Below are 22,841 nucleotides of genomic sequence, written 5' to 3' on the forward strand. Positions count from 1 at the left end.
TGAAACTGTTTAAAGAGTGGAATAATGGATAAAACATTCCCCATTACCTAGCAGAGTTAAATCGGGGATTTCAGACCCAGGGGATTTAGCTTTATCTCTAACTGCTCCCTTTCATTTACATAAAACAAAAACCTTACGATGTTCCCTGTACTTCATCCTGTACTATTTCTGAGACTTTGTTAATAACGTCTCACTATCTAGATTCCCCCTTACCCTCCCCACCACATTGCACATATTAACATCTGGCTAGTCATCAAAGCTCATATCCCACTTCCTTTAGAAAGCCTTCCTTGACTCACTCAGCAAATCCCACCCAAGCCCTCATGTCTTAGTGCATTTTAGCAAGTATTATATGGCACTTGCTGCATTATAATGTCTCCGTTCTTTCAATTCTTGTGGTCAAACATCAAGTTCAAGCCATATTTTCATTACCAAAAAAATTCAGTGTAATAACTTGTACATAGCCAGTGTTCAAGAAACATATGCTAAAACGTTCAATAAGAGAGTAATCCTATCCCTGAGATTTGTTGGATGACCATCACACTATTATACTAACTTTCCTAGTTAAAAATATGAACAAACAAAATTAATACCAAAACAAAGAGCGACATGTTGTGAGTTGGTAAAATATTTGTCATTATTTGTAAGAATAGTTCTCAAGCTGCCAAAACAGGCTGGTAGGAAACAGAGGATATTTTAAGACTCACAGGGTCTCTGGCAAATTTTGGAGAGGGTTGCTTCACGGCATCAAATCTCATCTTCTGAAACTGAGTTCTCTTTTGAGTTGCTGGTTATGATTTCTGAATTGTGTTTCAGTATGTATCTACCCTTTTTCAGATGTGTTTCAGATGGTATCTACCCTTTAAGCTAGCTGAACAACCTGGTGAGGAAACCCAGCATTCATTGGAATTATAAGTAGGATTAAAATAGTTTGATGCTGAAAGAAGATGCTAGACTGTAACCCACAGCATAAGTGTATGAAATTTATCAACACATACATACTACAGTACAGAATGTCTTCCCAACCTTAGCTATCACAGGGCTTCATGTCAACCTATGTTTTCTTGATCGCAAAACAGTTTCAAATGTTTGAATACAGTAATTTTATTAGATAGAAGCCATCTCACTCAGTTACTTCCATGTGGCTGACTGAGGATTTAGTCTGAGATCCTTCTGAACAGAATGAAAACGAGGCAAAGGGTTTCCTCTGCTTTGAAAGACACCACCGTGGTTGACCCTTCCATTCAGAGTCCACGTTCACCTCCATTTGTCAAAACCTTTCTGCTAGCATTGCCGCTCTCCATTCCTGAGGCGGACAGAGGAGAGGGGACTGGAAGAGAAAATCGTATTCGAGAAAGATGGGTGAGGAGAGGAAGGCAGAAAAGAGCTACAGTGAGTGGGCTTTGTGAGCGAGCAAGCAGTTTAGACTAGACAGGAAGGAAAAGCAAGGGCAGTCTAAGTGGGAAAACTTACAGCAAATGGAAGGAGAAAAAAGTCCGGGCGGAGTTTGGAAAAATCAAGAACAGAGTAGGGGGCAAATGAAAGGATCACATGGCTTCTTCAACAGGGCTGCCCTGGCTAGGCCCAGACAGGGGTACCACGAGTCTCAAGGAACAGGAAGCTCAGGGTAGGTGCTAACGTCCTTCTTTAGTGAGCTGTTGTTATGATTAGGCCCAAAGTGACCCAGAGGGGAAAGCAAAGGTGCGTAACACACTCACTGCTTCAAAGAGCGTGAACCCCAGTGTAGGAGCTAGTCCGTCTCCATAAAACAGAATTAATACCCCTGGAATGAAGCTTTCGTGATGGAGGAGCTTAACCAGCTTCCAGCAGGTGAAAGCTTTCTAACTTCCATCACAGTGAAAAGTTGAATGAATTGCATTTCAGGTAGGGTCAAGGGAAAGCAAGGCTGGCACACAGAGCCCTGGTCTGCTTCTAGCACCCAGCTCAGCACTGGAGGAGGAAACCAGATAAGGCTCAAGAGGAAAGGGAAGGCCAGGTCTTGGAAGGTAGCAACTGTCACTCCCAAGCACCTGAATATTCCATTCATATGCAACGGGATTTGCATAAGACACACATACTATTCTTATAATCTTAGGAAAATTAATCTCAACTTGTAGACCAAAGCAGCAATGAGGGACTGACCCTGGGAACAATATAAAGATGCTAATGGCAGTTCTGCAATAAGAAGTCCATGGAACTGTAAACGCGGAGAGAGTCCATGCACAGGCCTCTGCACCCCCAAAGCGCAAGGTCAGCTTGGTCTATGGGGTGCAGTCTATGTGAAAGCAGCCTTTCTATTTTTTTTTAAACTTATGCTGCAAAGTCACATCCCCTCCACGCTACACTTTCATGACTGTGCGTGTGCTCTCTGCGATCCCAGGGCAGGGCTGGGACTTGTCTCCTTAAAGATCCAAGTGGAGAATTTTACTAACTGAATTTCATTCTGTTAACTTGGGCACAGAATTTATGCTTCCCAATCTCTCTGGATCCAAAGCTTTACCTAACCTTCTGGAACCTGAAGGAAGCCATGTGGTGTTCCAATAGAGCCCTCCTCCTAAGTGGGTGCTGTTACTTTGGGTAGCTAGTCTCTCATGTAAGTAGTCAACACCGACATCTTGTATGGCAGTTACAGCAGAAGACTCAAACTTCGTTTTCTGGCCTTAAGAATGTAATGATCAGCAGCTACCTTCTTGAAGAAGCCATTAGACTAATTAAAAATAAACCTAACTAGAGGGTCAGCCACATTCACTTTCCATATTCTTCAAAAAGATACCATGATTTTGTCAGAAGTCAATCTAAAAGACAGGTAAGACAGGTATCATCATCTGTTGACAACCAAAAATAAAAAAGAAATTTAGATAGGGTTAACCTTCAGCTATATATTCATCAGCTTCTTTTCCATTCCTGGGGCTTGTAAATCAGCCACAGTGTTGCTAGCACAGCTATCAAGATGGCCAGCTTATGAATGACACGTGCATCTTCTTCCTCACTGGGCAAACTGGCTCCCTGCTGGGCTGTCTCTGGGCCTTCACAATCTTACCCATTCACCATAGATCTCCAGAAATCATCAGGATGGATTCAATCTCAGTGGCCACATTTCTCCCTACAGTTGTAGACCCTTGAACTCACTGGTGCACCCCATTCTTATCTACTCACCTACCTGAGACTCATCTTCCCCTGGGACAATGCTTATTCTACCCCCTCAGCCAAAACCTCTTTCTCCTTGACTGAGCAGATCTCTGCTTTGCATATCATATGTTAACCCCACACCATCCTGTCTCATCTCAGGCTTCACCTCTACTCCCCTTGCTCTGCTAATCATTTTAAAAGCCTTGTAGTTGTCCTTCACGCCCTGTCACAAGCTTAAAAGCGCATTGTAGAATTGGCTCTTCACAGCATTCATCCACACTTAGGACTCATATCCTCACAGAAGCTTATTTCCTGTACTCTTATGTCCTCATCTGACCATGCCGACCTACTGTTCTGACCACAGTACGAGTCTCCCACACATCAGATGTGGTTCCAGAGGCATGGGCACACTTCCATCTGAGATAATAGGTAAGTATACTTGCAAAGTTGAGAGCGTTAGAAGTCTTTGAATCAGACATTCCTTTTAACCAACTAAGTACTAGGAATGCTGTCTGAGATCCAACAATGAAGTTGCAGAAAGATGAGGATTGGAATTCAAGTTTTCAGATTCCCGGCCCAATGTTCACTCTCGGTTAAATATTCCTCTTCTTACTGTTTTTCATGCTAGCTCAAGGCCTCACAGAATGCCAGAAATGTGATATATGCTCAGCAAGTTTCCCTGTTGACTATAAATCGACTTGAGGAAAGCCAACCCATGACTGAAATGTGCTGCAGACCAGGGACACCGAGTTAATAACACCTGGTCCTTGATTTCAAGGAGTATGGAGTCCAGTTGGAGAGCAACAAAGTATATATTTAAAATGAAATGAGGCCATGATGGTGGACTTATCCTGGAGAATGCTCTTTCACACTATCTGGAGGAATCAGGGGGAGGCTTCCAAGAAGGGGCAGGAGTGGAGACTCACTGTATCAGTAGGGAGTTTGCCATGCAAACAGATTTGAATTCATTTGTGTTCCTCACTGTTTCACGACGGTCCTCGCAGTAGGGTTTTTCTTCATTTTCTCAGCTGAAGGATGCTTATTGTCCTAAATATATTTAATATTGTCTTACTTCTATGTTTGAATTTTTATTCTTATCTCAAGGTTTAAAAATTCACCAGAATATGAGGCTATCTGCCAAAGGAAGTAAAAATTAATCTGTGCCTTCAGGACCAAACAAAAACATTATATAAAAACCCCATGTGGTATCCACAAATGTGACAGATGGAAATATTTTCTGTTCAAGCTAGAACAGTTTTAGGACTCTTCTCCCAGTAGAGACATTTTAAGCTTTCAGACTGGGATTTTTAATCTATATCCTTGCCAGAGTTGGAAGAGAAAATGCCTATGGGTGACTAATAGTTCTATCACATTAAAGTTTAAAAAGTAAGAATAGAGTAGAAATCATTTTCTAATGTGTAGAAATGGTTTTGAATATGGAAAGTGGTATCGCAGAAACCTGGTAGCCAGGCAACCTTGGACAAGTTTTTTTCATTGTTTGTTTGTTTTTCTTTTTAAGATTTTATTCATTGGGCACCTGGGAGGCTCAGTTGGTTAAGCATCTGCCTTCAGCTCAGGTCATGATCCCAGGATCCTGGGATCAAACTTCACATTGGGCTCCTTGCTCAATGGGGAGTCTGCTTCTCTCTCTAGCCCTCCTCCCAGCTCATTTGTGCTCACTCTCTCTCTCTCTCTCTCGCTCTCTCTTGCAAAAATAAAATCTTAAAAAAAAGATTTATTCATTTATCTTAGAGAAAGAGAGAGAGAGTGCGTGAGTGCACAAGCAGGGGAAAGGCAGAAGAAAAGGGAGAGAATCTCTGGCAGACTCCACGCTGAGCGTGAAGCCCAACACAGGGCTCAATCTCATGACCCTGAGATCATCTCCTGAGCCAAAATGAAGAGTCGGATGCTCAACCAATAGAGCCACCCAGGCACCCATTGGACAAGTTGTTTTTAGATTCTTATCTCAGTTTCTCTATCTGTAAAATGGCAAAAAAACTTCTTTAGTACATGGTATTTAGTGCACGGGAGGCAGAAGACCAGGTGGGAAGGGCTTGAATTCCACCACACCACTTAATAGCCACAGCTGAGCAACTGACTCAACTTTCTGGAGCCTCAGTGTCCTCATCTGTAAAATGGGGACAGTAGCAGTATCTGTAAGGTTGTTGTAGAGCAAAGGAAATAATGAACATGAAATACAACTCAGTATGTGGGAACAACGGTCTACGTTAGTGATGTTAGCTGTGTCTGTTGTAAGGTCATGTTCAGGATAAAATGAAGTATTATCCGTGAAATGTTTACTGTAGTATTAGTTGTAGTGAGTTATCAATAAACAATAGCTATTTTGAGTAACTCTTCATTGCTCAGTGCCATTAACCTTTTCATTGCTCTGCTAGGCACATGGAGAGGAAATTATGACCACAACCTCGTACTGGGACTTAGAGTCCCAAAAACTATCTGTATGGAGACTGCGTATTTTAGTGCCCAAAGCATTAATAATTTGGTAGTTATGAAGAAGAGCCGCATTTATAGAAGAGAGAGGCAGGTGGGGGGTTATATAAAGCATGCCTTTCTTTTACATTGTATTTCTTCAAATTTGGAGACCTGTCTTGAGACAGAAAAATAATAAAAGCAATAATAAAAATTAAGTAGGAAAACCCAAACCAGTTCATCTGATGTTTTTACTTATCTTACTGATGTCATTGAACCAAACCCAGGAGTATCTGATCAATTCTGCAGGCACCGTTCTGCTTCTACTGGGACTCTTGGGCATAAAACAGACTGAAAATGAAGAGGAATAAGGGACTTGGGGATATGGGGACTAGAGAATTTGCCATAAGGGTGATAGAGGGTGAAAATCGCAAAATGTTATTTTTGTGACAAGAAGTTTAAGCTGTGATGTTGTGTACACTGTGAAGGCCTTTGCTGTTCTGTCTTGGAGAGAATGTTCTGTCTTGGAGAGAATGCTGTCTTAATATTCAGTGTAAGTCCACATCTGCATGAGTGCTGGAACCAAAGGGAGATAGGAAAACTTTTCTAATGAACAGAATGATACTCAGGTCCTTAAATATAAAATACCACTTCATGGTGGAGTACATCCTATGCACACAGAAACGCTAGAACACAGAATGTGCTTGGAAATCTATACACACTCTTTGTTACTGAAGCCAGCCTGACAAACTGTAAAATATGGGCCCAAACCAATTACAGACTCTGCAACAATGACATGGAACAACTGCTCTCCCAGGAATAACAGCCATGAAATTCACAGAGCACAAAAGACTTCAGGAGGCCAAATAACAGATCCATAATGAGCCCTTAGACAAAACCCTGCTGAGACCCAGTGGGAGACATTTTCCGCGGGAACAGAAGAAATTAGAAGGCTATTTCCCCCAAAGTAGAAATATGCTTCCTGCCTTGTACCCCAATTCTTCAAATCTGAACAACATTTAAAATGACGGTCACACACCCTGCTCGCGGTGTTTCCGGGCAGGAAAGTCGACTTGAAACGGATGCATAGGAGCTATTGTTCAATAGTCACAGATTTACTAACATGCAGGAAGTTAGCTGCGATATTCCCGGATAAAGAGCTGAAACACTCAAAACTCCAGGCTGGACTTCGAATATACGGTTTCCCTGCAGCAGAAGAATATCTATGGTAACTTCCCTTAGGAGATACGGTGACAACGTTTTTTGGAGACAACATTGATAAGGTAAGGGAGACTCCAGTATTAGTATCCTTTCCAGCGACTTTAAATGCCTGGAGAGTTGCAAACACACTATTGACATTCCTACAGAGCAAGGGGATAGGCTGAAGCTTGGTAGTGAGTTTCAATTCTACTTGCTCCACTTTGTGGCAAATGTCTTCTCTAAGTCCGCCAGCTCTGTCTGCAACGCAGCTGGGCCAATATTGTGAAGGATGCCGAACATCTTCCTTTCTTCTCTAGTGCAAATGAGGAACCATTTCTCACCAGAGCAAACCACCGTCGAAATTAGCAGTCAACTGTATCATCTTTTCATCCATCATAACATACTGTACATCGTTTCTTTTTTGTTGTTGTTGTTTATTTATTAGAGAGAGAGAGAGAATAAGAGAGAGCATGCGCACAAGCAGGCAGAGTGGGAGGCAGTGGCAGAGAGAAGCAGGGTCTCCGCTGAGTAAGGAGCCGGATGCGGGACTCAATTCCAGGACCCTGGGATCATGACCTGAGCTGAAGGCAGCTGCTTAACCAACTGAACCACCCAGGTATCCCTGTACATCAAGTTTCTTATATACAGTTTTCCAAACCATGGTCAGTCAAGGCTGCCATGAAGCATTTGTAAAACCCAAGGAAGACATTAGGAAGTAATTAAAACTTTATCATTTCCACTAGAGAATTTCTTTTTCCCCCTAAGTGTAACCTGAGTAGTATCGCCCTTCAGGCAAGGGAGGAAGAGGTGTGACAGACAAGACCAAACTGCTCACCAGTCACAAAAAGAATGAGTCTCTCGGGGCGCCTGGGTGGCTCAGTGGTTTAAACCTCTGCCTTCGGCTCAGGTCATGATTTCAGGGTCCTGGGATCGAGCCCCGCATCGGGCTCTCTGCTCAGTGAGGAGCCTGTTTCTCCCTCTCTCTCTGCATGCCTCTCTGCCTACTTGTGACCTCTCTCTCTGTCAAATAAATAAATAAAATCTTTAAAAAAAAAAAAAAAAAGAATGAGTCTCTTCAGCTCGGAAATGCAAAAGTCCTTTAGCATTAAGGAACATATTCTTTAGAGAAACTTCAGTGAAGGAGGCAGCATGGGTGCATGTGACTATTTCTATTTTCGTTTTCTTCAACTTTTCTCCCACTTGTACAGGTTAGTCGCAGGAAGGTATTTAAGGTTTAAAAACGGTATTTGTTAGTCAGTTTGTCCTTCTCCCCTCCCCTCCCCTCTTCTCCCTTTCCTTGCCCACTATGTGGAAGCTACTTGTGCTCAAGGCATCTGGCAATACAAAGTGGAGAGTAATTACCTACACTCCTGGTTTCCCTAGTTTCCCCCGCCTAGAGGCCAGGAGAATGTTGGATTTCTTGCTACAAGAAATCTTCTTAAATCTTAAATCTTAATCTTCTTAAAGAGCTACTCTTTAAGAAGTGGGAAGAATGTTTTCTAATTTGGTTTCTTGGAATTGATTTATGAGAACTCTTTATATATTGAAGAAATCAGCTCTCTGGCAGTGTTACGCCTGGCAAACACATTTAATTTACATTTTTTATAATTGTGTCCTTTATCAAACAGAAAATTTTAATTATAAGTGGTCAGCCTTATCAGTATGTTGATTGATGGCTTCATAGACTCATTAGATCTTCTTCAGTGGAAGATTATGTTAAAAATTCTCCCATGTTGGGGTACCTGGGTGGCATTTGACTCTTGGTTTCAGCTCAGGTCGTGGTTTTGGGGTCATAGGACTGGGTCCTTCAGTGGGCTTCAAGCTCAACACAGAGTCTGCTTAGGAGTCTTTCCTCTGCTCCTCCCCCTGCACACGTGTGTGCTCATGTGTGTTCACGCTCTCTTCTCTCTCAGATAAATAAATCTTTGAAAAAATTCTCCCATGTTTTCTTCCAGTAATTTTATGTTCTAATTCTCCTACATTTTAATTTTCTCATGTATCTGGATGTGTGTGTGTGTAAGAATACAGGTAGGGATCTAATTTGTTTACAAGAAATAAACCTCTCCTCCCCTGCTTCAAAATGCTACTTTCACCGCATATTAAATTCTTAGAGTTGTAGTATGTACCGAATCTCATACACATTTTGGTCAATATTAAGGTTGACCATTCTGTTTCATTAATGTATTAATTTGCCTGACCCAAACTGACTTGATTAGTATTCATATTATAATACATATTTGGATAAGAGTTTATTTTCATTCTCCTGTGTCAAAAGTTTCTTGTCTATTCTTACATTTTACTCTGCCTATGAACTTCAGAATTTGATTTTTAAAAACCTGGCATTTTTCTTGAGATCCCACTAGATGTCTACATAAGTATTGGGAGAACTGACACTGTTATACCACAGTAGCATTTTATCTAAAAGTTTTCTTTTATGTCATAGTTTTTTTTTTTTTTTTTTTAAACGTAGATCTTTCTCATTTCTTGTTACTTTGTGTTTCTTGGGTATTTTGGCACTGGGTTTTCACTGTATAGCAGTAAGCTTTCTGTCACTATCATTTCTGTCTTCCAGTGGTTGTCATTTGGATGTGGGAAGGCTACTGATTTTTGTGTATTAATTTACTAAGCTGCCTTACTGAACTTGTTGACTATTAAAAAAAAAACGATTTTAGTTCATTCTTTTGAAGGTATCCTAGGATAATTACATCATCCAGATATATTTTTTCTTCTCTTCCCCAATTTTAAACCTACAATGGGTGTTTTCTTTTTTCTTCTCTCTTTTTTTTTTTTTTTGAAGACTTTATTTATTTACTTGTGAGCAAGAGAGAGATAATGAGCAGTGGAGAGGGGCAGAGGAGAAAGAGAAAAAGACTCTCTGTTCATCAAGAAGCCCAATGCATCCCAGGACCTGGAGATCATAACCAGAGCCAAAGCCAGATGCTTAACTGACTGAGCCATCCAGGTGCCCCTACAATTGTTATTTTCTAACTATACCACCCAGGACATGGAGAGCAAAGGTAAACAAGTAAATAATAGGGAGGTGTGGCCATCCTTGCGTGACTCTTGGGTTTAATGGAGCTCCTATGGTTTCACCACTGAAGTACCAGTTAGTTTTGTTTTATGTAGAGTTTTAACTTAGATTCTAGGGAACAAAATTAATTATGTCAGAGCTGCTGCTGGATAGAGACATGGAAGAAGGAGAAGGAAAGAGGAGGGGAAAGGCAAAGGTCAGAAAAGAAGGAAGAAGGAAAAGTGGATACACTGGAGGAAGAGAAGGAGAACCATGTTCTGTTGGGGGGGGGATTATGGTTTATTAATGCAATGTTAACTACCTAAAACCATGAATCAGTTCTATATATTTTCTTAAAAATCCTTACTTCTTTCCATATCTTCTTAAAAAAAAAAAACCAACTATACAATTATATAAGGTCAGGAGTTGTCCTGCTGGGGGTGCTGGGATTACCAGATCATCTATAAATCCTGACTGATTTTACTAGCCAAGAGGGGAAAATCGAGAAGAATGATAAACCGCATACGATATCAGGAATAGGAAAAAAAAAAAAACAACTGGAGGGGCGTCTGGGTAGCTCAGTGGGTTAAGGCCTCTGCCTTCAGCTCAGGTCATGGTCTCAGGGTCCTGGGATCGAGCCCCGCATTGGGCTCTCTGCTCAGCAGGGAGCCTGCTTCCCTTCCTCTCTCTCTGCCTGCCTCTCTGCCTGCTTGTGAGCTCTGTCAAATGAATAAATAAAATCTTAAAAAAAAAAAACTGGAAAGAATGCATGGCAGAAAATAGTTTCAAGGGAGGTTTAACCTAATGGCAGCAAAAGATGGAACCATGTTTCTAAAAACACCATACGTGCATATCTCCGCTTTCTACAATAGTAGGGTATGTGGGGGTCATGCCCGAGATATTTTTAGCTTCAAATATCTGTTATACTTTATAATGGTTTGCTTCACTGGTAATTTCCTGTGAGAAATGACAATCCAAGAGAAAAATGGACAAAAGGCATTCATAGTCCAGTCACAGAAGGAAAAGTACAAATGTCCAGGTAGCAAAGGAAAAGAGCAACTCAATAGGAAAGAAAGAACTGCCGACTAAACCAATTTCAAAAGTCAAAACAGATCTTCACTTACTAATTGACAAAGAAGAAAAAAAGGGATTGAGGATGTCCATTACTGGTGGGGTGTAAAGCAAATAAACCCTAAAACGCTGTCAGTGAAAGCACACGTTGGTATTTTTCTGTGGTTAGCTGGAGAGTGACTTTCAAAAGGTTAAGCATCCATTCCCTTTGTCCCCGCCTCCCTCCACCACTTTACTTCCATGACTACATCTTTTAGAAAGACTTCCGCGAGTCTCCACAAAGTGTGCTTTCAGTGCTATGGGAATGGCGACATCTGGGAAACCACTTACGTGTTCATCAGAAGATTGGCTAAGTCGTTCATGCTGCACCTAAATAATAGAATAGTATACCGATATTTAAAACAAAGAGTGTGTACTAATGAGGTAAAATATTTACATCATATTTTTTAAAGATTTATTTATTTATGTTGGTGGTGGAGGAGGGGTCGAGGGAGAAAGGGAATCTCAGGCAGACTCCCTATTGAGTGTGGAGCCCAACGCAGGGCTCGAGCTCATGACCCTGAGATCACGACCCGAGCCATAACCAAGAGTCTGATGCCCAACAGACTGAGCCACCCAGGCACCCTATTTACATCATATTTTTGAGATTTTAGAACAGAAATAAAGAGTTTAAGATCCTGTTTATGTCAACCACACAGAACATGTGTTCAGACAGGCACTGAGGGATGTGGAAGACCAAAGCACAGCCAAGAGTGCTCAGGCGTCAAGAGGGCAAACACTCGCTTTAGGTATATCCAAATTCATCTTTTTGCAAGGAGCACACGCTGCTTTTATTTCAGTTCCCTTTTGGAACTCTAAGTACAGATCCTCCAACCCCTCCCCAAAGAAAGGATACTTAAGCTTGTAATATAAGAGTAAAAGGGAGAGTCATTTGGTATACATTTGGTGTAAATTTGGTGAGCTTGCTGATATAAAAACTGGTATAATTTTGCCTTTGAGGCAAAAATGCAAATGTAGAGAAAATAGAAAATGGCTAAAATCACTAACCAGACTAAATCAGAAACTCAAGAATGAAAGATTTACTTACAGCTACATCATAACGGTGAAGGAGAGAGAACAAAAATCAACACCTGCATTTACTGGGTTCAAGGTGACATAAAGGATGAGTTACGAACTGGCAACTGTCCTTGGGAAATCTGCAATCTGGGAGATGCTCATGGATAATGCTGTGTGCATTGTAAAGCAAATCCTTTCTCAGGGCTGGCTCCCTGGCTGGTCTGTGCCTGGGTCATCCTGACTTATTCACATGGCTCCCTTCTGGCCTCCGGAGGGGCTGGGGCTTGCTTTCTTTCCCCAGAGCTCAGTCCTTGCTGACGATCTTCAGTTACTCTAACCTTCCAACTTTGATTCATTTATGGAAATGGGTTCCTGTTGGAGATTAGCCTTCAACTTCAGAATTATTATTCTTATCAAGCATGCGGCCACAGAGGCTGGACAGAGATTTTCAGCCTTCATTGTGAGGGAAACCGGGACTGGGGCTCCGGAAAGGGTACTTCCATTTAACCTCATTTGCATTCGTCTTCTCCAGGAGATGAGGCAGCAAGGCTGAATCATATTTAATTTTCATGCCCTGAAATTAGATCTCTGTTCTGCCTTGTCCATTGATCCTGCTTCATCCTTTGCGCGCAGCATGGCTCTGTTGTCTACAGAGACCCAAGAGTCGTCCTAGAGGGTGAGGATCTGTTTTGGTAGGAACTTGTGGACCAAGTTGGGTGGGGTGGTGGTAAGGAGAGGGTCCCTTGTACTCAGGGGTTACACCATGCCCACCCTGCCCCTGCTTAATCTGAACACAGAGAAAGTCTATTTACATGGAACTTTCCTTCAAGAGTCAACATCCCTGGGCTTATCTAAGATGAGTTTATGCCAAGGTTGAGCCATCCTATAAATTCATGTGACTTCAATCTGAGGGTTTGTTTTGTTTTGTTAAAGATTTTACTTTTTTATTTGTCAGAGAGAGAGCACAAGCAGGGGGAGCAGCAGGCAGGAGAAGCAGGCTCCCTGCTAAGCAGGGAGCCCGAAGTAGGACTCGATCCCAGGACTCTGGAATCATGACCTGAGCTGAAGGCAGATGCTTAACCAACTGAGCCACCCAGGTGTCCCTCCAGTCTAAGTTTCAAAAACGCCCTCAGATCTTGATGTATGTCATCAAAATCTAAAAAAAAAAAAAAAGAATAGGGATATGATCAGGAACCTTTGACCCGTGTGCTTTTTAAAGGAATATTTGGTCCATTAGTTTACATTTTTGATCCTCAGTGATACCTGCAGACAAATATAACTTGCTTTAATAGTCTAAGTATTTTTTAGATTTGCTATAGTTACATGCTAAACCACAGATTTTATCTGTAGCCTTTTGGAGATCAATCCAACATTTGTTGGCTTATTCATATATTGACTCATTCAATCCTCACAACTCTGAAGTGCAGGCTGTAGCTTCCTGCCCACGACGTACAGGTGCTTAGCATCCCCCTTATAGCAGATGAGCTGAGAGTCCAAGATAACTAAGTTATGTAGCAGTAGCTGTTTCCCAGGCCTGTGAGCGCAAGTTCTGACCATGCTGGTCCTCTGGCCACTTCATTCCTTCTGAACTGGCTCATCTCCCAAAGGCAAAGTATGGAGAGGATTGAAGTAATAGCTGAGTTTCTTCAGGCTTCGGTACCTTTGCTTTAAACCGTTTATTTATAGGGCATCTGGGTTCTTTTTTATTACTTTTGACATAATGCAGAGGACTGTTCTTGCTTCCTAAATCCATATAAGATGATGAAGTCAAGTAATTAAATAAATCAAATCACATTCCTAATTCTTCCAGAACGATGTGATAATTTATTCAAATTTCTCATCCGCTTTGGAAGGCAGAGAATCTCACTCAGCTCTAGTTAGCGCTGTCTGGGCTGCTTCTAGTTCAGATCGCCACTCACAAGGATTTCCACCCTCAGTGCTCCTTTGTCTGAGGATCCATGCTTGTGACCTTGGACACTGACTTCTGCACTCAACAGGTGTTTGCTGAGCACCAACTGCGTGCCAGAGCGCCACAGTGAGTATGAACCCCAGAAGCAGACCACCAAGCAAGTACTAAGACATACTCTAGGCACAGCGATGGAAGTGTTTCTGGGAGACAGAGAAAGCCAAAAGGAGCCAGTGAACTTAGAGGTTGAGAATCAGGGGAGGGAATAAGCAGGACAGGTGTCAAAAAGAAGGTGACATTCACACTGAAGAAGGGAGGAAGAAAAGCAGAGAGGCAGGAAGGAATTTCCAGTGGAGAAAACAGAGGGAGGAGAGCCATTAGAATGGCACGAATGACTTGCAGGAATTACTCCCGTTTGGGGGTTTAGACCCAAGAAGCATAACTTTCTGTCGGCAATGCCCAAGCAGAAGACAGAATTCAGTGGTAAAATCCCTGAGTCTTACTTGGGGGAGACACCAGTCATCATCATCCTAGCTCCCCAACCCAGCCCCACCTGCGCTCATAAAATATTGAAGACTGTGTACTGCTTAAAAGGTCATTTTAGGATTCATTTGGATTTAAAAGGAATAAAGTTAACTAACCTAAGTTCTACAACCTTACCAAGATCAAAGTAAATATTAGTTAAACAGTGACTTAAAAAAAAAAGATGATGAATTCCAGAAAGAAAGAAAACAGTTTTACTCTGAATCTATTCTAGGAGAACAGCCAAGAAGTTCAAATTATTCATCTGGAGGCTTTGGGGGAAAGTATGAAAATTGCAAGGGAAGAATGAAAAATCAGAAATGGGAAAGGAACGAGTATTTATTGAGCTGTGACAGTCTGTTAGGAACTTAATATACACTATTATATTTAATCTTCAGAAAAATTTTGTGAGGGAGGAAAAACTGTACCATTTCACTGAGACTCAGAAAGGGTAAGTAATTTGCTTCATGTCACACAGCCAGGAAACAGAAGAGCATGGTTTCAAATCCAGATCTGTTTAGCTCCAAGAACATGTGATTTCTCCTTCAACTGTCCTGCACATAAACAGAACTAGGGTAAGGGGAAAGATGAGGCATGATTGCAAATGTTGAGAGAAAACAAGGAAATGAGGGGAAGAAGGAAGAATTTATGCTTATGAATTTAGAATGTAGTCAGGAAAAATACGTTACTTAAAGAAGCAGGGGCACCTGGGTGGCTCAGTCATTAAGCATCTGCCTTCAGCTGGGGTCATGATCCCAGGATTCTGGGATTGAACCCCACATCGGGCTCAGTCGGAAGCCTGCTTCTCTCTCTCCCACTCCCCCTGCTTGTGTTCCCTCTCTTGCTGTGTCTCTATCAAATAAATAAATAAAATATTTTTTTAAAAAAAGCAAAAAAGCATGTCATTTAAAGAAAAAATGTTATTTAAAGAAGGAAATCATACACATCTCTGACTTGCACAGCAGAGCTCCATGTCCTCAACAACTTGCAACTGTTGGTGATGACAGAATGGGTTCCATTTCCAACCTTCGTAAGAACTCACTTCTATAAAAATTATCAAAGCTGTAGGTGAGAAATAAACAAATTCCCCCCAAAAACACAAAGGCGCAAAAACAACAACAAAAAAACCCGCCCACAACTACATCATTCAATGCATACATAAAATAAAAATCAAATGTCCCAAAAAGCAAGTAATGGTGGCAATACTCTTATTCCATTTCATTTCTGATGTATCTTCCTACTTTGAGGCATACTCATGGGTATGTTGCTACAGATCTAACCAATACTAGGGGAAGGATACTTAAAAATGACCCTCACACTCTGAACTGATTTGAGAATATTTGAAACCCAATCTGTTTGAAGATTTCATTTTTGGGGGCACCTGGGCGGCTCCGTCTGCCTTCAGCTCAGGTCATGATCTCAGGGTCCTGGGATTGAGCCCCACATTGGGCTCCCTGCTCAGTGTGGCACCTGCTTCTCTCTCACATTCTCCCTCTGTGCTCTCTCACTCTCTCTCCCTCTCTAATAAATAAATAAAATCTTTAAAACAAACAAACAAAAAAAACCCAAAAAACAAAAAGAAAAAACAAAACAAGACTTTATTTTTCCCCTAAAGTGTCATATGCACAAACTAAGGAAATATCAGCAAAACTTTTTTATTAGTTAGCAATGTTTATATAAAAGCGTTTCCTCTCTCTTTAGAGGGTTATCCGGCAACGTGTATTTCCCCCCTCTCAATTATATTAACACAATGACTTGACCCACCAATTATGTACACTACAACAAATACTAGTAGTCACGTCAAAAATGTAGAAAAACATTTAATGACAGGAAGAAATGTTCAATAAATGTATTAACTGAATATAAAAAACTCAATGTCATAAGCAATCTCATTTGTTTGAGAACTAGATTTCACACACATACACAGCTGTCGGCAGTCTACCGCTGATCCAGGCACACCGAGAAAACATACATGGAGAAAATACCCAGATAAGCCATTTGGAAAAGAACTCACTCCATGGTCCAACTAAATACAATTCCTAATTTGCTCATTTAATAATGCATACCCCAAACAGAAGATCACTTAAAATCTAGACTTCCATTTCTTCAAGCTCATGTGTGTCTTTTATTCCCCAAAGTCAGACACTTTGCTGTTACATCAAGATCAATTTAAGAGTTACAGCTATGAGGGGCACCTGGGTGGCTCAGTGGGTTAAAGCCTCTGCCTTCGGCTCAGGTCATGATCCCAGGGTCCTGGGATCCAGCCCCGAATCAGGCTCTCTGCTCAGCGGGGAGCCTGCTTCCTCCTCTCTCTCTGCCTGTCTCTCTGCCTACTTGTGATCTCTGTCTACCAAATAAATAAAACCTTTAAAAAAAAAAAGAAAAGAGTTACAGCTATGAACGTAGAGCTCAACTCAGTCAACCGAAGGAGAAAAGTCCTTGTGCAAAATAGCAGATGCATTAATTTTATATTCAGCCCCTAATGCTGATGGAACTTTTTCACTTCTTTTAATGATTTCAAAAAGGCCGACTGGCTAACTAGCTAGGTACCAGGAGTATAGTAAAGACACTCATAAATTTCTGAACTAGCTGATGAAAGGGTCCAAATGTCTTTGCCACAAGGAAGCTGTCCCTTTGCTATTCTGACCAAATACAGCGCTCAGAAGGCAACCTCCTCTGCTTCCCCGGCCTCCAGAAGGTCTTCTGGGACCAGAGGGTTCCAAGGCTTTAGGAATTTGTAATCTGTAACAATCAAAACAACATTTGGGCGACCCATAAAAGAGAACCTGAGTATTATAATAGCAGAAGAGAAATAATTAGGATCATCCCAACTGTTCAAAAGCAACATGAAAAAATTAAGCAAACTCAGTACCTGAAAAGAAACAAGCTCCGGAAACTCTGGAGGCACTGGGAGGAAGGGGCAGGGACGGAGCTCAGAGCAGGGCTTTCCAAATACCATCACATTGGTATGACTTGCAAGCTGGTTGGAAATGCAAGTTCATGGGCCCACTGTCCACCCCCCCTCCCCATTAGAAATTCCAGGGATGGTTCCAGCAGCCTATTGAAACAAGTTCTCCAGGTGATTCCCATGCATGTTGAAGTCTGAGTCACGGAAATGGAAGAATTTCCTTAACAGACCCTACCTCTACTCAGATAAAACGCTGGGGAGAACTGGATTCTTTTTCGGGGCCTGGGAAGGAGGTAAGGAAGGGAATGCTATTTCTAGAGAAATATGGCTGAAGGCAGCGGTGTCTAGCGGTGCTGCGGAATCAAGGGACTCTTCCTTGCTCCCCCAGTGGTCACGACCTGGCCACAAAGGATGGAAGAAATGATTGGGAAGAGAAAGGCAATCAGCACAGGATTTCAGGATCCCATGCACTGAGAAAATGCCCCCAGTGCTCTCCCTGCACCTGAAATTCCTTCAAATGGGGACGACTGTTGCCTATTCGTTCTGTTCTTCATTCCATTCAGAATGGCTAAGTTCCAGATGGGGCACTGAGGACCCCAGACTAAAGGAGAAGAAAGAGGTCTCTGAAAACAGAGAGGACTTGCTTTTGTCGACACCCCTCGAACTACAACCTGACCTGCTTCCTCTTAGCCCAGAGCCAGGGTGGCCGCGGGGTTGCCTAAGAGGGCAAGGAAAGGTGCAGACACGGGGCTGCACGCTGGAAAACGATGTGCTTAGCTCCGTACCATGAAATGTGTCGTTCCAACCCTCTTTGTTCTTTAGCAGTTCATATACGGCACAAGTTTCCCATCTGGACAGAAAAGAATAACTAAGCACGATGACTATAGCCGTCATTACGCTACTTCCATGTGGGACACCGAGGCACTTCTGTCATTATGCAGCCCTATACTTCTTGACATAGGCCTTACTTCTGAAGTTTCCTTTTCTTAAGGGACACCGAGGACAACAGGCGGAAATAAATCTCAAGTCATCCTTATGAATGAAGTGTGTAACCAGTGTAAGTCACAACAATCCCTACCATTGATCTGGTTCTTGTAGGGTACCAAGCATTGTGCTTGGTTTTATGATCACTAACGCAATCCCCCGACAATGCTCATAAGGCAGGAGGTGGTCTTTAGGGCTATTCACCGACATTCCAATTCTCCTTCCAGGCTCACACACCTACGATTGGATGCGTTTTCTCTACTCTGTGAATCTAGACAAGAGAAGTGGCTGGCCTTGGTCCCTGGATTGTGAGCAGAGATGTGTGCCCCCTCCTGACAAACCCTTTAAAAGTCAGTATGTAAATTGTTATGATCCCTTCCCCAACCATGATATTCGACAGCCCTCCAGATGGTAAAAAGTCAGTCATCTCAGGTTCCCATGTACAGATGAGGTGCAGGAGCTGCTGGTCAACCCACAACGGACAGGAATAAGAAATACATCTTTGATATTTCAAATCACTGAAATGCGGGGGATTTTATTATTGCACATAACCTACCGGACTCATGCAATTAGGATCTGTTATTATTCCCACGTTTTATAAAGAAACGATGAGCCAGAGAGGCTAAAAAATGATTTAAATGCAGAGGGGTATTGTTACCAGGTAACATTCTTTTTTTCCCCCTAATGCCTCAATCTCTGGCTTCATTAGCTGATTTCTCAAAGATTCCCTCTTGTGTGGTTCCAGTTCATTTTTCACCAAACTGATATATGATAATGTCACATGACTAATAATTGCTCAGAGATTGCCCTCATCTACAGAGATTAAGCCCACTGTGACTCACCTAGTATGTGACCAAAGGAAGGATCCAAACCTAGACCTTTCTTACACTAAAACCCGTGATTTTGTCACATTGCTTTTATGTCTAAAGTTATCCTGAAAAGACTAAAAGTTCTGGTCCTTAATAAACTGTAATCTTATTTTTTAAAAGATCTTATTTATTTATTTATTTGAGAGAGAGAGCATGTGCATGAGCAGGGTGGGGGGAGTAGCAGAAGAAGGCGGGGAGAGAGAAACAAACCCCCTTCTGAGCAGAGAGCCTGCTGCGGGTCTTGATCCCAGGACCCTGAGATCTTGACCCGAGCCTAAGGTAGATGCTTAACCAACTGAGCCACCCAGACACCCCAATAAACTATAATCTTAAGATAATAATTTAAGTTACCACTTTAAGTTTTTATTTGTAAAATTAGAATACTTACCCTCCCATTCTTTTTTTTTTTTAAGATTTTATTTATTTATTTGACACACGGAGAGAGATCACAAGTAGGCAGAGAGGCAGGCAGAGAGAGAGAGGAGGAAGCAGGCTTCCCGCTGAGCAGAGAGCCTGATGCGGGGCTTGATCCCAGGACCCTGAGATCATGACCTGAGCCGAAGGCAGCGGCTTAACCCACTGAGCCACCCAGGCGCCCCTTACCCTCCCATTCTTAATAGGTTGCTATGAGCTAGGTTGAGTTTAAAGGGTTTGCAAACTAGACATCAATAAAATCAGAACTGGGAAATACTGAAACTTCAGGCTTGGGACACTCCCTGGCTTCTGAGTAGCTCCAAAAAACAGAAGTAGTAACTTTGTATTCACTTTTTTTTAAAACTTTCATTATTAGGGATAAAAATCTTTCTAAAATATAACACTTCAGAAAAAAATGTAACACTTCATTCCAGGCTCCTCAAACAATATTAAGTATAATGTAATTTTCTCTTGATGTCTCAGAGTTCTTTTGCTTTGTTGCGAATATGATAATCACCTATGACATACTTTCATGTGATTCTCTGAAAGTTTTGTAAAAAGCCCAGGTCTTTCCCTAAAATGTTTATGATCAAGAATGGGAAATAACTTCTTTTTTAAAGATTTTGTTTATTAGAGAGAGAGACAGAAAGCACAAGCATGGGGAGCAGCAAGCAGAGGAGGAAGCAGGCTTCCCGCTGAGCAAGAAGCCAGTGTGGGACTCGCTCCCAGGACCCTGGCATATTAACCTGAGCCAAAGGCAGATGCCCAACCAACTGAGCCACCCAGGAGTCCTGGGAAAAACTTTTTTCAAGTGTAATTGTGTCACTAGGTGAATGTGGTTAGGGCTATCACACAAGTAAAGTTCCCCAGAAGTCTGGGGGAGGGCGAGGTGAACGGGCTTCTGGCTGACACTGCCATTGGGAATATGGTTACTACAACTGCTCTTCCTTTCCCAGCTCTTATGTGGGGCTCCTTAGAAAGCCAAGAAAATAAGCTGACTGACGCTGTGTACAAAGTAACAGCAAGCAAAGTTGGAATGAAGACTTTGAGCGTACCTATGCTTGGGCTTTATGACATCTATTCAACTTGTTTTTTCACTTTGGGATGTGTACCTACTTCCTGGCTTTGCTGTGTTCTTAATAAGTCTGCAAACTTCCAGTGAATATGAAGCTCTTATCTAACATGTTAAATGGTTATTTAGATAATTGTAGTATGAGTACTAGGAGATCAATATTTTCTAAATGTTACGTTCCAGATACATTCTCCTAAAGAATCTTTCCCAGTTGTTCAGAGCTTACCAATATAGTTAAATTTCTTCACCTGAAAGATTCTTTCTGTTCCTACACGATGCCAAGTCAATTTGAACCTGAGGATACAAGACTGTTGATAACACTTATAAACAAACTTTTTAAAAGTACCACCCATTTGTGCTCAGATTTTCATTATTTGTTTTTTTTTCTAACTTGAATTGCCATTATAATTTACCACCAAAGTATTTGAGTGACATTTACATGGATCTATCATTCATTCACTCACTCATTTCCTTTATTCATTTTCATTCATCCAACAAATACTTAGCATTCATTAGTGCCAAGCACTCTGCTGGGAGCTGGGAATAAAAACGATGAACAACTTGGACTCGATCTTCCCCTCCTTGGATCTAACTGTTGAGACAGGAAGATAGACATTGAACAAATAATTGCGAGTATTACATGTGGTTTAAAAAGAGGAAAGGTAGGATGGCACGGAAGTGAATATCACAGTAACTAACTTTAGTATTAAGAAGTTTGAGGAAATGACTTTAAACTAAATAGAGGAGGGAGGGAGGAACAGTGTGTGCCAAGGCAGAAACGATAGAGTACCACGTCTCAAAGAAACCAGCAAAAAGCAATGTGGCTCAGGGAAGGGGGTAAGGAAAAATGTTGTAGGGGCAAGATCACATGCAATTTCATAGAACATATTAAGGGCCTTAAACTTTAACTTGGGAGACACAGTGAGTGGGCTTTAAGCAGAGAAAGAACTGGATCAGATTTGTATGATTATAGGACTCCTGGTGCCAGAGGGAAAGGAGGCAAAAATGGATCTAAGAAGACCAGCTAAGAAGCCCTACAGCAATCTAGGGAAAAGACAACAGTAGCTTGAACCAGGGTGACGGCTAACGGTGAACAGAGCAGATGGAGCTGAGAGGGTAGAATGAAGAGATCTTGGTGTTAGAGCAGATGCAGGAGTAAGGGAGAGGAGCTTGTCAAGATGGCCCCCATTTGCTGGCTTCAGCAACTGCAGGGATGAAGACACCTTTTAGAGAAATAAGGAACACGTGAAAAGAAGTTGTTTGACAGTAAAGTTTAGTTTTGAGTATGTTATTGGTTCTCATATTCCTACAGACTTACTGTTAATTGACTATATGTACACACACACACACAAAGCAATCCTCTAAGCAAAAGTTGAAAATTTAATCCACTGATAAAACAGCCATGAGACTTAATGTCCACAAATCATAATGTTGTTTTTCTTAGTGAAACAGATCCTCTGAATCTTTACACTAGAGTCAAATACTAACTAATGAATGTTCTTTTGGAACCAACTTCCTTTCTCTTGCAGTATTATTTTTTGGAACCTGGAGAAGAATCCCAGCACCAATTAGTATGGAATAATTGTCAAACTTAATTTACCATTTTAAAAAAAACCCAACAACTAAAAAACCTGCTCCTAAAATAAAACTCTTAATAAAAATCCATGTAGTTATGACATTTAAAATGTAAAAAGGAAAAAAAACCAGGAATGTCTATAAAATATTCAGTATGTGTGAAACATTTTGAAACCTTGGAAGAGTTAGGAATTCAAAGTATTATTGTTACCCAATTATCTCTAGTTTAATTTCCAAATGACTTGTTCCAGTGAAGATGATGAATCTTCACTAATGATGTTTACAAATTCTGTAATAATTCCTTACACATACATAGCACAGTAACTCATTTGCATATCAGATTACAGTTTTCTTTTACATAAAGGTACAACCTCAGACACCCTCCAAGAAAGATCTTGTGGGAAGCCCTAAAGGCACTAAAGTGGAGGAAAGGGACCTCTACAGCAAGGAGGGCTGGGCAGATCTACCAGCTGTTTATTTATTCTTTTTAAAAAATTTATTTATTTATTTGTTAGAGAGAGAGCCAGAGAGAGAGAGAGGGTAAGCCAGGGGAGCAGCAGAGAGAAAAGCAAGCTCCCTGCTGAGCAGAGACCCAATGCGGGGCTCCATCCCAGAACCCCGGGATATGACCGGAGCCAAAGGCAGACGCCCAACCAAGTGAGCCGCCCACGCATCCTTAGCATCCATTTAGTAAA

At 41.6% G+C, this 22,841-nt stretch overlaps 1 protein-coding gene across 1 annotated transcript in view; it reads right to left on the reverse strand.

Moving 5' to 3' along the window:
* Window positions 1-22,841, reverse strand: part of TMEM200A (transmembrane protein 200A) — a 73,989-nt gene that overhangs the window by 4,086 nt on the left and 47,062 nt on the right. The window lies entirely within an intron of this gene.

This window comes from Meles meles, chromosome 5, assembly GCF_922984935.1.
Source record: "Meles meles chromosome 5, mMelMel3.1 paternal haplotype, whole genome shotgun sequence".
NCBI lineage: Eukaryota > Metazoa > Chordata > Mammalia > Carnivora > Mustelidae > Meles > Meles meles.